Genomic DNA, 17,796 nt, shown 5'->3' on the forward strand with positions numbered 1-17,796 from the left:
GATGTTATGTCGACTCCATCTGATGCCTCAAGAGAAAAAGCTCACATATTTGGAGATCCAGAGCGACAGTTCTAAGAGAACTGACTGACAATACTGTATGACTGAATGTGGTTCCATGACTGCTTTGTGTAGTCTTGTAAAGTATATTGCCTTGTTTGCGTTCTGTAGACAAGACGGCGGTCCAACTGTAGAAGATCTTGAAGGCAGGGCCGGCAGCTGTGGCCGAGAGGTTCTAGGCGCTTCAGTCAGGAAACGCGCGACCGCTACGGTCGCAGGTTCGAATCCTACCTCGGGCATGGATGTGTGTGATGTCCTTAGGTTAGTTGGGTTTAAGTAGTTCTAAGTTCTAGGGGACTGAGACCACAGGTGTTAAGTCCCATAGTGTTCAGAGCAATTTTTTTTTAAGACACGAATGTCAGGCCAGTAAGCTTCAAATGTTTTGTGATTTCTGTGGACTAACTAAACTTGAGTAACTTTTTTGATTGCGCAAGAAAGAGTTTATAATTCAAAAATCTCACTAGCGTATGGAATGAGGTGTATTGTGAAGGGTAGAAGAGAAACTCAAAAACATTTTGTGCTATCATGCATCTGCCACCACCTCTAAGATTTGAGAAAGACACACAGTTAGTTCTGCTGAAAAGTGAGCCCTGGAGCAACTAAAGAGCCCAGAATAACAAGGAGAAACACGAAAAGGAAAAGGGAAGACGAACATGTAAACCAGAAACACAAATATATATATATGCAAATGGAATGTATTGGCAACAACAAAGATCAGTCAGATGAAATATAAATTTGAATTAGTTTCCTGACATGTTTGCTAGATGTCTGAATTTTTTTGGGATTTTTCAGGATACTATTTGGAGGAACGCTGACTACAGAGACTGACGTACTACCAACAGGAAGCAAAACCCATATTAATTGATTATAAAAAAGTAACTTAATTTTGGTTATCAAATGTAAACATTTCTAGAATAAAAAATTGTGACTGAAATGACATGACTGCAGTCTATTTTTTATGTAGATATGTTGTTAATGTCTATTTAAAGTTTCAAGGATCTAAATAAGACAGTTAGTCAATGCATAGAGGCCAAACGAAACATGTAATTTACTAATTTTCACAAAAATGTAATAAAGTCAATATGAGAACTAATATGATTAATTGCATATCAAAATATACTTCTATTGTCCTACAATTTTTATCATACTAAGAATTCGTGTTTTTTAATCACAGCCGAACTTTATGGAAATTTTTAATATTTTTTCAGGCGTTCACTGGCAAGTTACCTTCGCCGCTAGACTACGACGCCAGTTTAGAAATCATCGCATTTCCAAGGCTCATAAGAAATCCTGAAATTCTTTTGTGCGGATTACTCGTATACGAGGGTCCACAAGGGTGAATTGTTGTAAGGTGTGACACCTGGGACCCGAACCTAGATCGCAGTTAGGTGGTTCCCAAATGTCGACCTCATCCCTGGGGACCTTCCCTCGTTGAACCGGTTTTACTACACATCCTCCGCAGGGGCAGCAAAGCAGTATATGCACACAAAACAAACTGTAGCACATAAACCAAAAGTAAAATGAGCTGGTAATGTCAATCGTCCCCTTTTTCCGGACGTGGCTGCCGCAGAAGAACCAAAGTGATGCCGTCGCTAATGCTGGATCCCTTTTGACCTGCAATTGGAAACAAGTGATTTTGTACTTTAATGGGTTTGTATTAGGCAAGCCACGAGTCGAGTACCATGCTGTTGCTCGAAACAACCGCGAGAATCTCCAAGGGATAAAGCCGATTGATACATTTTGCGAAACAGCTGATTTAAACAGACTTGCCAAGCTTCGTCGACTAGGCCTGGATCTATCATAGAATGTAACACACGTGACTGTCGAGATGTTTTAACGTGTCCTACGTCGCATAACTAGACACTTTAGGCGTCGAAACTAAAACGGTTTCCTATTTTTCCAATGTCAGATACAAATATAACGACGTACTGCACTAACGACGCTACATTATGTATCCCTTAATGTCTCCAGATCTGTTTAGTTGATGTTGCAGAAAGAGGACTTTACAAACACCCTCTTTTTCATAGATGGTACGCAAAGAAGCAGCCCTCCTGCAGGTTTAGGTTGGTTGGTTGTTTCGGGGAAGGAGACCTGACATCGAGGTCATCGGTCTCATCGGATTAGGGAAGGAGGGGGAAGGAAGTCGGCCGTGCCCTTTGAAAGGAACCATCCCGGCATTTGCCTGGAGTGATTTAGGGAAATCACGGAAAACCTAAATCAGGATGGCCGGACGCGGGATTGAACCGTCGTCCTCCCGAATGCGAGTCCAGTATCGAACCACTGCGCCACCTCGCTCGGTCCTGCAGGTTTAGGGAGCAACCTTAGGGACGGAGCGAGGTGGCGCTGTGCTTAGCAAAGTGCACTTGCTTTCGGGAGGAAGGCACTTCAACTTCCGTTCTAGCCATCCAGATTTTGGTTTTCGTGGTTTCCCTAATTAGCTTCAGGAAAATGCCGAAGCGATTCCTTCGAAAAGGAGACGCCAATTTTCTTCTCCAACTCGAGTAAGCGCTTCGTCGATCTGATTGTCAACGGGACGTTAAACGTTTATCTGCCTACCTCCCCTCGGAAACCTTAGACAAATGATTCCGATGAAAACTGCCACGGTTTATTTAATGTATACTGACAGGTATCCTACGATCTTTTTGTCTGGAAAACTTCACAAAACGAAAATATATTTTCGATCGTGATCTTCTGTAACATAGGGAGTCACTATGCTGAGTTACATCTATTCTAAAAACGAAGTAATTCGTGCAATTACACAAGATCCATCCGAATTTTTGTTCTAATAATAAATCCTTATCCTCGATTCTTGACAGAATCGAACTCCTATGTATGAAACGTCGTATCTCCCAAACTACGTGTCGTACAATAATATAATTTTGCAGGTACATTTACGGGTATATGTAGACAATGCCTGTAAACTGTGAATAGAGTTAACTGCAAAGTGTACTGCATGCAGAAGGTATGTGTAGTAAGTGATAAGAATTTTTCTTTATTCCTTTTGTGGGGCGTGCCAGCGAGAAAAAGTTTCGTTAAGATTCGAAATTACGCGTGAAGTTTATTGGAAGTTGCAAAGTCCTCTCTTTCTGGATGAATATAGTCTGAGTAATTTGCGCGCAGTGAGTAATGCTCATTGTATAAGTTATTGCGCTAAACCTATAACATACGATTATCGTCGCACTAACCACCGCAGACACATGAAGGCGACATTTTGCAGCAGAAAATGCCACGGCAATCATTTCTTGATATGCGACCTATCGATCGTTGCTAGTAATACTGCACTGGCAATATGAGCGTACCTCTATGTGCAATGAAAGAGTGCAGTTTCTATTCAGCCATCCGCTTTTCGGCTTACTGTATTGAGAACCATCTTCAGTAGCAAAGTACGTAGTCCATATTGCTGACAGCAACTTGGTGATAAAGCACGGATGCATTCTGTATGCTGTACTGACAAGTGTACACTGTATCGGAAGACAGATGACCAGTCTCAACTGCAACAGTCCGGGAACGACACGTTGTATCACTGAAAACATTTCACAATAAATTGAGGCGAAATGCAATAGGCAGAAGATTGACAGTGCTTACTCAGTTGCACATAGAGATACCTATATCATTTACCATTTCAGCGCTATTGGCGAATCCTGATATTACAACTGAACATTACAAGTCTCGTGTTATTTTTCACGAATTCAACCTAGGTCACAGGCGCATATGACAAACATTATCATACAACACGAGTCGCTTGTCGGCAAAAAGAGGCTTTTGCCTTGTCTGAGAGAGCCAGAGAAATGGTGAAAGTGCAATGTGTCACTCTGCATGCATGAGAGCAGCTCGCCCGCCCGCCCGCCCGCCCACGCACGCACCTGCTGTCCGCGTACTGCTTGTAACCCGGTGCAGCTGGCCAGCCGGCTCGCACTAACTGGGGCCCTGGGCACCGGCCCACCACTCTTTAGCTCGCCCAGGATGTTGCGTCACGCAGGCTATCGCCTCCGTCCCCACCACTCTACAAGGGGACTCGACACATCCCTTTTTATTCCCTGAATGGTTCAACATATCGAAACGAGGTTTTCGGTAAACGACAGAAGGCTGAGTGGCACGTAATATCGTTACACGGCTAATACTATTACTCTTGTATTAACCACGATAATGACGCAATTATGATATTTTAAGTTAAGGAAGAATAAATAAGAAAACTTTATATCCTGTCAAAGGTGGCAAAAGACTTGGAAGATCAATTGAACGCAATGCTGAAAGTCTCGAAAAATTTATACTTCAGCATAAAGACAAGTTGTTATGTAACGTCGGTACCAAAAAATCTCTAAAAGTTCTTGAGCCAATTCACTTCACATTTTTGCACCACACTAATGAACATGTGGACAGACATTGGCTATTTTATACTTTTTAACGAAAAAATTTGTAAATATATATTTAATATGGAAATGGGAAACGTTTTTACCAAAAATATTTAGAAATTCTTGACCTATTTACTTTAGATTTTTACACAATCCATTAATGAATATTCAGACGGATATAAGCTATATATTTTTAATATAACACTTGAATATGTATGTAATACATAAGGGAAAGGTCCAGAGCGGGAGAAGGAGAAGATGGACAAAGAGAGGGGTGGACAGAGGGAAGGGGAAAAGGATATAGGACTTATACCCAATTTCCAAACATATTAAGCAATTGCGAAGCGTTGCTCGGTTTGCTATGAAGTTATAAAATGGAAATCAACAAAGGCAAAGCAAGGGCAATGGAGTGTAGTCAAAATAACAACGGTGACACCACGACAATTAGATTTAGAATGAGATACTAAAAGTAGCAAGGGAGGAATTTTGCAAAAAATGGTTCAAATGGCACTATGGGACTTAACATCTCAGGTCATCAGTCGCCTAGAACTTAGAACTACTTAAACTTAACTAACCTAGAGACATAACACACATCCATGCCCGAGGCAGGATTCGAACCTGCGACCGTAGCAGTGGCGCGGTTCCGGACTGAAGCGCCTAGAACCGCTCGGGCACCAAGGCCGGCAGGAATTTTGCAATTTGGGCAGCAAAATCCAGTGAATAACCTTAATATTCGGACACTACGTGATTTTTACTTTGCTGCATTGTAACTGTATTCTGAAAAAAACAAAAATATAATGTATCCACGTATTACATGAAGGTAGATGTCTAGTAAACAATAGTACACAACGTATAGAAATAAAGCACTCCTCGACGGTCACGTTACTTTAATATGCGGACAGATGGCAGTGCCACACTTGTATTCACCGTTCACTTCGGGGTAAAGCCAGAAGGCAAGCCGCCGGCAGGAGTGGCCGTGCGTTTCTAGGCGCTACAGTCTGGAGCCGAGCGACCGCTACGGTTGCAGGTTCGAATCCTGCCTCGAGGATGGATGTGTGTGATGTCCTTAGGTTAGTTAGGTTTAAGTAGTTCTAAGTTCTAGGGGACTGATGACCTCAGCAGTTAAGTTGCATAGTGCTCAGAGCCATTTGAACCAGAAGGCAAGTGTGTGTTTACAAGCGCGGTCCACTGCCCAGACGGTACGATGTCACGGAAAGCTAATACTAGTTTTGAGATACGACAGCTTGTGATTTTTCACAACGCGAAATTTGAATCATACAGACAAATTGCTGCCACGCACAACACAAGAAAGAGTACTGCGGCAGATATCGTCAGACGATTCCAAAATGAGGACCATATCGACTCCATACCGCAAAAGGGCCAGCCACCGAAGCTGGATACATGTGACAAGAGGCAGCTAATACGGAAAATAAAGAAGGATCCTACTCTCAGTGTACCCAGATTAGCAAGTGAGCTGACGATTCGCAGAGTGGCTACAATGGAAGAGTGGCCAGGAAGAAACCGTATGTGAATGAACAGAATCGAAAGAAGAGATTGTACTTTGCCAGGGAGTTTATTACGAAGGATGAAATATGGTGGAACGACGTCATTTTTGCCGAAGAAAGTAAATTTAACGTTTTTGGGCCCAATGGACGATGACTGGTGTGGCGGAAGAAGAACGAAGAATTTACAGTCACAAATATTAAACTGACGGTAAGGCATGGAGGGGTGTGTGTGTGTGTGTGTGTGTGTGTGTGTGTGTGTGTGTGTGAAGTCCTAAGGGACCAAACTGCTGAGGTCATCGGTCCCTAGCCTTGCACACTATTTAAACTAACTTAGTCTAACTTACGCTAAGAACAACACACACACCCATGCCCGAGGGAGGACTCGAACCTCCGGCGGGGGGCCGTGCAATCCGTGACACGGCGCCTCAAACCGCGCGGCTAAGGCATGGAGGTGGCAGCGTTCTTGTCTGGGGCTGTCTCAAATAGTGCGGCACAAAACGACACGCCAGCAGAAGTCCGAAGAACGGGCCAGAGCGTGTTCCCGTGCGACACCACACGCAGCGCTTGCACCATACGATGAAACGCCCCGTATCTTTCAACTGTGTACACAACACTTTCGTCCTTCAAGAGCGACTGCTTGGGCTACCAGTGTTTAGTACGACTACTTGAGCTACCAACGTTTAGTACACAGCGCATTCCGAACAAGTTGTTCCAGAATCACGTCCTCCGGAAATTTGTCGCCTTCCTCGGCCGGAAGGACGCGAACATGCCATGTCTTGTCAATAACTTGACGAGACCTCGATCGGGCTATAGTTATATTATCTTTAGACAGCTTAATATTAAGCTACGGAAGTAACCATTACGTATAATTATTATGCATTTCGATGTTTTTTTTTATTTTTGTATTCAGAACTGGAACGGATGTTTAAACGAGTAAAGTATCCTTTCTGTAGAATTGGCGTAAGTCAGCAGACAAACCATCCGATGAAGAACTACAAGGCATGGAAAGAATTACGCATCACCACAGTATTACATGAGTCACTATTAAGGCCTGTTAATCATACATTCGTTAGAGTTGCTAAAGGAAGTGTGTTAGTGTGTGTGTGTGTGTGTGTGTGTGTGTGTGTGTGTGTGTGTGTGAGTGAGAGAGAGAGAGAGAGAGAGAGAGAGAGAGAGAGTAGCTGCTTGAGTAAGTAAACGCTAAACAAACGATACGCGGATCCTACCAAATATAGAATCAGCGGAATCATTATCGCAAATTGGTGCTTTAGTAAAAGTGCCTCCCCTACCAAATTCGGACATAATGCTCGACGTTTCTCTTCAACGATCTGGCAAAACCTAATATCTCTGAATCAAGGGCAGTTCTTAAACAACAACAGAAATAACTTCAATGCATTGCACGTTTGCGACAAGGGAAAAGGGGCTGCATTCTGCGTGTGGGGCTTCAGGAGTCATGAAAAGATGTGAAGGCAGTGCCGTTGCAGTTGAGCATTAGGGTAGTAATTAGCTTTTGTTCCTGACGCCGAGCTTTCGACTGGTCTTTCTCGGAAATGGCCACGCCGGCAGATGAGATTTAGATTGGTACAAAATGGAAGGGGGAGGAAGAAGCATAGAACACGGGGCCTCCACAGAGCCCTCACCTTCCTCCGCCCCCTTCAGTTGTTTCCAATATGTCGCCCTTGGTGTAGGTTTTTTTTCCACTTGCGCTGGAAATAGCTCTTCATCCACGAAACATTGCTTGCTCTGTGGATTAGGTAAAATTTGTGTTTCTTAACTTGTGCTGGTGCTGTATCTATCGTAATCCAACGCTACCAGAATTCTGATACCATCAGACAATCACTCCAACAATCTTCTAAAAATGTTTTTTCACGCTGGTAAGATCCAGTTGTCGACAGCGTTTATCATTGGCGATGCCAACACATCTGTCCTTTGAGAGTATGTTTTCATTATCATGATGTGTCACGACGCATTTCCTCATACTTTAGGACCAACCGTAGATTTTTTTTACCCAGAATATAAAGGCTGCAGTGCGTCTTCAAATCGAATTCTCGGCGTCGATTGGAGGGAGCTATTTATGGTCATACAGCTCTAGCAGCATGTGAGCAGAAACAATTGCTTGCGTATTTGAACACCATTAAGAGGGCTGACCGCATTGGTTTTAATCAGAAAGTATACAACACAAGCCACCTTAGCTGCAAAAGCTAGTGTATCACTTTCCTAAATTCCTATGTACGTGCTACGTAACAGAATGACACTAATTTCCACGGTCTCTGCGATGGGAAATAAAGGTGGAGGTAGTCCTGAACAGTCCTGTTTCCTGGATACTTAAGCTGAACGAGTTATAAAACAAATCGATAGCTAAATTTAAACTTACTATCACAACACATCTGATGGAATGCTCACAAGAAAATAATTATTTTTCTATTGATTACAGTATATTTATTCGGTACAATAGACTTAAACATCCAGAGGAAATGGAACATTCGAGAAAATAATGGATTTACTAGGTTTATGTTAATCAGTACTAAACTTCAGAGAGCTACAGTTATTAATTGAAAACATAGCACCACACACACGTGTTTAGAAACGCGTTCGGACAATACCTGTTTATCGCCGTGAACCAACTGCGTCTCTTAAAACGGCGAAGTCTAGACCTCAGCGTTACACACTTCCATTACCCTGTCTACTTTGTACATACACTAGCCGCCACATGGCCTACAAAGGTAGCCGATGCTTGATGAATATTTATTGCACTGTGGAGATTAGGTGTCGACCGTGGCCTGGAATCAGGCGAAAGTGGAACATACAAAGCTGTACAGTGTACACGTTGAAGAACGTGCGAAATATTTATTTCAATGAAGAGATAAGGAGCTGTCATGTTTTGTAATACGGGCGAATGTGGAACAGACAAAGTTGTACATCCTGAACAACGCGAGGAATCGCCGGTACTCAACGGCGATTCGCTGTTCTTCACTCAGATGAGAAGCACAAACACGTGCATTCTGAAATCACTTGTGACCCGTTTAGTCCCTTACGTTAAAAGCACTGCAAATTTGTGTGTGTAATGGAAAGATATTATTTTGGTTTAAGCATTCCCGAGTACGGTAGCATCTTTGTAAAGGATAACTACCATCAGTTTATCCATGGCCCAAAATAGGAAATAAAAGGATTTACGATTTACTTTAATTACATTTCTGCAGCTGCCATACCCAATATGTATTGACAGCAAATGCACACTTACGTGCAATGCTAACATTTAACAAATCTGTTACCGTATTAATAGCTTCCCGAAGTGCACCTAATAAAGGCCGCTACGTCAAACGTACATTCACTATTCTCCACTATAAGATGTATAGCAATCACCTAGAATCCTGATGTTCTTTTTGACACAACCAATAATTTTAAGAAGCATATTTCGAATTGGACAAGATGCCAGACGTGATTCATCAGCGTGTATTACATTCACATACAAGGTATTCCAAACCCTTAGTTCAGAGTTATACAGGTGCAGAAGAAACTAACGGCAGCAGATGAATACTTCCAAGCAGTAAGGTGTCTTGAACAGTTGCGAAGCACGTGGTCGTATTGTCCATGAGGCTTCATTTAAACGTGATGGTGATTTCAAATCCCATGATTTCTGGACCGATGAAAATCCATATACGACGCTCGTCTCGGAAAAGAAGCAATGATTCTCTATCAACACGTGGGCTGGAATTCTATAACATCAACGAGGTTCAATGGAGCTCTATTTTGGGCCACTCAGTTTGCACGAAACTCTTTACATCGTGTCAATCCTGGATGTGTTGCCATAGCTACTGGAGACTTTACCTCTTGCTGTTCGCTAAAGGATGTTTGTCCAGCAAGTCTTTCGAATGTAGCCCACGAAATGAAATGTTAACTTCCATCCTCAGACTAATACTTTGCATTTGCATATAGCTCTAGCGGTCCTTTTGGACCACGACATTTGTCTTAATAAAGTAAAAAATTGCTGAAAATGAACATCTTCACACGGAGTTCGTTACATAAGATTACGGTGAATTTCTGGTAAGATTCTAATAAGCTCTTGGTAAGGCTCTCGTTAGCTCCTGGTATCGTCTTACTGTTAATACTTTTTTTTCCCTACGGAGTTACCTGAGACCATTGGTGTACGAAATCCCAGTAACTGAGCTATCCTTGCCGACTGCCTCATTGTACAACAGACACAAGGGATATTTGAGAGTGTGCTACAGAACTTTATGACTTCGTTTAGTTCAGCTGTCGTCACTTTGAACTGTTGCTATGACTTTCAATTTTCGCTAAAAGGTAAATTTGCGTACGACATTAAAAAGATACTACATAATCATTTCCGGCCATTGGTACCTCATGTCAAAAGTATTCAGTTTCGGATCCTATGTGTGAGCCCGACACATTCCGTAGAGAGGAGGAGTGTTAGCAAATGTTTCGTATCGTGAGAACAAGAACGTTGTCTGAGCGACAGTGTGTGCTGTGAAGGCACACAGCTGTGTTGGCTGGGATGTTAGCTTCTCTGGCAGAAGCCCAGCAAAGTCGAGACGGTGCTGTGACCTCCAGCGGCTGTGTCAATGTCAAACGCTCACGCCTATCTGATAACTATATGAAGGGACTATGCTGTTGCTAACTGTATGGAGAGCGCAGACTTCCATTTTTATCAACGCAGAACCACCATTGTTTTGACACACAGTCACTTTTTATCTTATTTCGTAATTACGACACTTTTATATCATTTGTGATTGGAACACCCGTCTTGGACAGAATTCTAGTTTGGTGTCTTGTATCTGTCACTCCTAATTGATGGAGAACCCCCTGAGCGTGGACACCATTCAGAAAAATACTGCAACAGCAACTCTCCCGCCATCCCAAATAATTCCTATTTTTGCAGCATCGCCCCAGGAATCAAAAACGATATATTACTGAATTTATCCGTAGTTATATTCTGTTTGACGAACCGTGGTGAATATGCCCAACGATACAATGACATTATCACGAACCTGCCTGGCTGATTAAAACTGTGTGCCGTACCGGGACTCAAACTTGAAACATTATCTTTCGCGGGCAACGCTCTTACTGAATGAGCTATCTACGCGCGTGTCACGAGCCGTCCTCAAACCTTCAAGTCCGCCAAAATTTTTCTCCCACTCTCCAAACCTCACAGCAGCTCTCTGGAATGACTTACGGGACTATCACTACTGGAAGGATAGATACCGAAAAAAAGGCACTGTCGCAACCTAGGACTTGTTTCCAGAACACATTTTACATCTCGCTGCGGAGTGTGCGCTGTTTTGAACCTTCGTGGCAGTTTGAAGTTGTGTACCAGACCGCGACATAAATCTGGAATCTTGAGCTTCGTGGGCAGTGCTCCTTTTGGAGAGAGATGGAGGGAGGAATAGTAATAGCCTTGTTGAAAATGCTATTTCTGCATTCGTCCGAAGACATTTATTATTTTCGGTGGCTTCCCTAAGCAAGAGGTTCGGGAACGGATTTCAATCCACGCGATACGTTGAAATTAGCTGCTTAAGAAGCTCAGTAATTAATTTCTTACAATTCATATTCTGATCAATTCCATTTGTTGTACAGTACTTAATCTACTGCATTTTTCCGAAATTAATGGCGAGTCCATCTGGAGAATAACTTAGTAATTCTTAGTAAAAAGACATTAACAACTTCCAAGCAGATTAATTATTACACCTGTCATCTGCGAAACATGCCAACTCTTCCTGACGCATGTTAAAAAGCAAAGTAATAATTAAAAAATACGGGTGGTACCAAAACGGAATCATGCGGGACTCCATTCGCGATTTCATCCAAGTCGTTAGCTTTTTGATAACATTCTCCCAAAGAGCCATACAAGCAATCATTTTTCCTTTGCTCCACGTGTCAATTTCGCGGAAATAACAGAGACAGCGAAAAGTTCTACAGACACTAAAATGAAATACAAGAGAAGCTTCTGCGGTATCGAAAACCCCTTACCAATGTAACACCACACCTTGTAGAAAAAAATTGTAAAAATCTCTAGGTCGAGAAAGATCTCCTTCCAGAAAAGCAAAAAATCTGCAAATGTATTACTTGAAAGTTCTTTAAAAGAAAGAGTGCGATTAGTTCAAGAACAGATTCTTACAAATGTGGCAGCAGTATAAAAGAACCGCCCTCTTATTTCGTCTTCATCTTCCCGCTTTCAACTCGTGGCTTCATTTGCAGTAGCGATATTCAACTGTTGCCGATCTTTTCAAGTGGTAGTAGCTGTTGCATACTTTATCCTTCTCCAGTGTGTTTCTGCCTGGACCTTCCTGTGCCATTCTTTCCCTCCATTCAATCTTTGAATATTATTTGCACCATTATTTCAACCCTTAAAATGTCAAGTTTGTCGCCTCACTCTTACTGGTTTCATACCAATAAGAACAACATTGTCTCTTCAACTTCTACAGTTCACCATAAGAAAAGATATATAAAATAAACTCGCAATTACTGTGGGCGCCAGCAATGTTTCTTACTTAAGAGAAAACTGACGGCTATTATTTCGCAACGACAAATACACTTTCAGGTCTATTAATAAAAGCGTACGGCAATGCTCCAAGTGCTGCAAACAGAAACCATGCCAGGTACTGTATATGTATTTTTCCCATCGCAATACGTGTATGCTTTTTAGAACTTTACAAACCAATTTACATATTCTTATTCTATTCCAACAGTGTTCTAATGACATTCATCAATGGGATCACGTATATTGTGGAAGGAAGTAATTTGCAAAAAATTTTAACTGAGATTGATACAATTAAACGCAAACAAAAAATTTAAAAATACACTTCGTCGAAAAGTAGCAGCTTTAATATAATACGAACTGTAAGACGCATCTCTTTGCAAATTAGTTCGCTGGGTATAAAATTTTTAAATAAAACGTTCGAAATTCCATTCCATGGTAAGTCAGTTTCTTTTTTCTGGCAATAACGTTACTGTTAGCCAAGTAATACTTTGTGTGCTGAATAAACAATCAATATACTAAATACACAATCAATAGAATTCCCCGTTATCGAGATACTGAACATTACTGCACAAACCAGTATGTGTCACTAGTGTTTTTTTCATCGACCCAAAAAACAACTACATGCAGAATTGGATTGCATTGTTTTAATGACTTCTTTATTTACCCCGAAAAGAGTACGTAGTGATCTGTGTGTTAGAAACTTTGAGGAAAGTCATCTCATTGACACAGACAGACCGTCAACGCATTATATAAAAACGTTTTGGTCCTAAAATGGGAAGATTATGTCAGCACGCAGTCAGATCTGCGAATTACAATTCAGATAAAAATATATCCATAAGTATATCGCAAAGCAACGGTGGTACAGAGATACGCGGAAGTTCTAGCTCTTGAAGAGCACGTGATGTTTCTTTAGCTGCAAGCGAAGTGAAGATAGCGATGGTAACTATACCGCCGCCGACGAGTTAATTACAGGTGGAGTACAACCCTGGATGGGGTAAGAAACGGGCCGTGTTGTTTTCAAAGGAACCATACCGGCATTTTGTCAGCCAGTTCTTGAACTAGTACTTGCACCATTTGCGTGACATATTTTTTCTGCTTGGCTACAAATTTTGGTATAAGTGTGATTACCATGACTGACAGTCGTCGGGAAAAAAAAAGCACCTCGGCTGAAGTACCGAAACTAGACTGGATTGTCAGATTAACAGATATTTATCAGCTCTCTCTTTACCGAGTAAATGGGATTAAACAAACAGTTGTATGTCTTTGTGAGTGTCCAAATATCGACAATTTTCTTGAAATGGGGACTGTAGTAATTTCTAGAAACTAAAAAAATAAATATTCAGAGCTTTTCTTTCCAAGTTATCCAGTACGAAAGTCATAGAGTTTACTATATATTACAATCACATTTGCGATGTAATACTGGTGATTACAGGTTTCCGCTGTTGGGAAGCAATGTTCAGATCTTTTCGGCTAGGTTGAAAAGTAACATGTTACTTCGTCTTCGTTTTACAATAAAACTCAAGTGATTTATAAAACTGCCTTTACAGAGTGCGCAGTTTTTTCTCTGGATCTCTTTGGTCTCGTCTACTAACCAGGGTCGTCAGAGATGAACATTGTTCATCGCGTGTCGGCGATCCTAACACTATCTATACGAAACAGAGCAAGGTGGCACCAAGGTTAAGTACTGCACTCCAATTCGGTAGGAACGCAGTTCGAAATCGTCTGTGGTTCCCCAAAATTGTTTTGCCGCGATGATTCCTTTGAAAAGATTGGTTCAAATGGCTCTAAGCACTATGGGACTTAACATCTGTGTTCATCAGTCCCCTAGAACTTAGAACTACTTAAACCTAACTAACCTAAGGACATCACACACAACCAAGCCGAGGCAGAATTCGAACCTGCGACTGTAGCGGCCACGCGGTTCCAGACCGAAGCGCCTAGAACCGCGCAGCCACACTGCCCGGCCCTTTGAAAAGACACGGTCGATTTCTTTCCTTATTCTGCCCAACTCGGAGCTTTGCTACGTCCATAATGATCAAGACATCGACGTGATGTCCTTCCTTCCGCATGTACTAAGCAAGATAATACCACTTACATGTCAAACAGGACACAAAGTGTGGAAAATCCACGGTAAACTTTCGATATCCCCGAAATGGATAATCCGGGAAAAGACATACGGATGTTTAGCGACGGAGAAATATCTCGTATTTCACGGTCGCGCTGCTCTCCCAAGTCTACCTTAATCGGCGGCTGGGGGCGCAGCATAATCCGCTAAACACCAAAATAGCTGGGACCTCTAAATACATCGCGACCCGTGCCAGCAATAGAGGGGTCACGCGAGGATAAAGCTTTCTATCCGCCAAGGTCGAGAGAACATGCAAATGTATCGCTTTCATTTACAATCAAAGTAGCCCTTAACATGGCAGGTAGCTATACTTCACAAAAAACAACAAAAAAACCGTAAATAAACACGCCCTGATAAACTCTAATCGTGGAAAAGTTATCTAGTAAGCGCTATCTTCACACGCTCTCCTGATAAATATTTCGTTTGCGTAAGAACAAACGTACCACCAAGTGAATGAAAGAACTACATGATCAAGTGATTCAAGAGATGAAATCTGAATACAAGGTACCAAAAATAAACCTTCCCAGAACTGAACTGCAAGGCGAGATAACGAAGTGTTATTTTATTCGGGGTTTCTGGCAGGACTACAAACAAATCTCCTTGCGCCACCTATGCACCTAAATAGCGATTGCTGTTTGCTGTATTCTGGATTAACAGTAGGGAGGTGCCGATTCTCAAACGCCCGCGCAGTAATCATTTGCGTTTTCCGAGATTTCTTCGAGTCAGTCAGTTGACGCAAAAGTACACACTCAGACGTCGCATTTTGTACACTGTGGTCAGAAATAGTCTGAAAAGCTTATAACGGTGTTGAAGGATAGGTAGTGCTGCACAATAATTGGTAACAGAAAGATTCGATATGTTGCGCCTTTTCCGAGTTATTAAGCATTTAAGTTAGCCAATCGGGCAGTTTTGCGCGCAAATTCAAGTGGCCCGACGGAGAAGATGTCGGCGACCGTGTACTTCGTTTGGTTTGCTAAGCCCAACCGAGAGCGCGATACAAAAATTGGGCATGGGGCGGTAGTAAGGATCCAACCCGACACAGAGGCTGAGCAGTCTCGTGCGCTAACACTTACGGTGTGAGAACAGTTGACAACGGCCTGACACGCTGACTTCAATGCCAATTAACTCGGAAACGGTGCAATGTACCTAATTTTTTTCTTAATATTTCTCAGCGCAACCTAACACGTAACACATTGGTAAACTTTTCAGACTCTTTTTGAACACCCTGTATATGACTTTTATGGATTTATAGCTCGTGGAAATACGACCTTCCAATGCTTTCCTAGATAAATGCTCCATCAATGACACAGTTTTCACACCGTGGAACCAATTTTAGGTATTCCCAAGCAGTATAAATGTTACATCTGTGATGACAATCACTGCACGTTAAGCTGTTCGCGAAGTGTCTGAAAATTGGCGTAAAAGTGGCATCATTATCAAATGTCAATTCCGGAACAACAATTCTGTCACTTCATCCCGGTGGTCTGTCAATTCCTTCACTGTGATCCTACTATAATCCTGAAAATGCGTATTAATCTACGAATAATTATCTTATTCACTGCCATGTTACAGCAATGTTTATTTTACAAACCTTCCAGAACAGCACTAAGGGACTCAACATCTTACTGGAAGACAGTTGGAGAAAGTGTACTGACCTAAAATGGGACTGCGTCGAAAGTAGTTGCGTTGTTTACTCAAAAAACAGTTAATCAGGACACGATGTAGATGTTAACAGGCAGACGGATATGAAAGTAACGGTCATTCGAAGCAGGAAAGTCTAGCAAACGTGGGCTCCAAAATGCGTACACTAAGAACTATGAAAACTTATTAAGTAGAAGCCGGCCGTTGGTGGCCGAGAGGTTCTAGGCGCTTCAATCTGGAACCGCGCGACCGCTACGGTCGCAGGTTCGAATCCTGCCTCGGGCATGGATGTGTGTGATGTCCTTAGGTTAGTTAGGTTTAAGTAGTTCTAAGTTCTAGGGGACTGATGACCTCAGATGTTGAGTCCCATAGTGCTCAGAGCCATTTGAACCACCCCTCCTCCCAGACCACTCTGTCAGATATGCCAACGATATTGAACTTGCCACAGGTTTCCGTTAAATTGTTTGTCTATGGTTTTATCTAGTTATTGCTGCCTCAGGTTACAATTGTTTAATACTCAGTTTATTGTGATAAATCAAAGTCATTATGACTCTTGTTTCATTTAATAGTCATAAGTTCCTCCATCACAATTTTTGGAAGGTACATTTGCATATGTTTCATTGACGCCTAACAGAATTCATGTCATTAATATGGAGCGTCAGTCCCCTTTTGAGTAGAGTGAAGAATAAAATAGAGAATGACCATCGACAAAGCATAGACAGCTAGGACATGTACTCCAGCCTTCAATGTTTAGGATGTCCTCAAACGCATGCAACTGTTTAGAGTGGATGTGGCTCATTTCTGGGTTAAAAGTGGCTCAAATGGTTCAAATGGCTCTGAGCACTATGGGACTTAACATGTGAGGTCATCAGTCCCCTAGAACTTAGAACTACTTAAACCTAACCAACCTAAGGACAGCACACACATCCATGCCCGAGGCAGGATTCGAACCTGCGACCGTAGCAGTCGCGCGGCTCCAGACTGTGCGCCTAGAAGCGCTAGACCGCCGCGGCCGGCTAAAAGTGGCTTTCACTGTTTGTTAGCGCAGTATTATTACATTAATTCCAAATGTACGGTTTATATTTTAGATTTTAATATTCAAGAATATGTAATCAGGAGGAAGTATTCAACAACAGGCAAAAAAAAAAACTCTAAATTATAAACAAAAAGGCGAGTCCACCATATGTACTAAATATGAGTATCTCATTGGGGATTACAGTATATAAAGTTTTACATAAAACGCTATTATCAAAAATCAAGTCGTATACCGAAGAATATATTCTACACTCCTGGAAATGGAAAAAAGAACACATTGACACCGGTGTGTCAGACCCACCATACTTGCTCCGGACACTGCGAGAGGGCTGTACAAGCAATGATCACACGCACGGCACAGCGGACACACCAGGAACCGCGGTGTTGGCCGTCGAATGGCGCTAGCTGCGCAGCATTTGTGCACCGCCGCCGTCAGTGTCAGCCAGTTTGCCGTGGCATACGGAGCTCCATCGCAGTCATTAACACTGGTAGCATGCCGCGACTGCGTGGACGTGAACCGTATGTGCAGTTGACGGACTTTGAGCGAGGGCGTATAGTGGGCATGCGGGAGGCCGGGTGGACGTA

General features: G+C 42.3%; 1 protein-coding gene across 3 annotated transcripts in view; it reads right to left on the reverse strand.

Annotated features, from left to right (window-relative positions):
* Nucleotides 1-17,796, reverse strand: part of LOC126418728 (fructose-bisphosphate aldolase) — a 140,232-nt gene that overhangs the window by 77,189 nt on the left and 45,247 nt on the right. The window contains exon 1 of one of the 3 annotated variants that reach the window (XM_050085634.1): nucleotides 3,921-4,070. The exons of the other annotated variants lie outside the window; for them this stretch is intronic. The gene's annotated coding sequence lies outside the window, so the exon portion shown is untranslated. Of the gene's footprint in view, nucleotides 1-3,920; nucleotides 4,071-17,796 lie in introns of those variants that run through there. 3 annotated transcript variants of the gene reach the window in all.

Source organism: Schistocerca serialis, chromosome 9 (assembly GCF_023864345.2).
Source record: "Schistocerca serialis cubense isolate TAMUIC-IGC-003099 chromosome 9, iqSchSeri2.2, whole genome shotgun sequence".
Lineage (NCBI taxonomy): Eukaryota > Metazoa > Arthropoda > Insecta > Orthoptera > Acrididae > Schistocerca > Schistocerca serialis.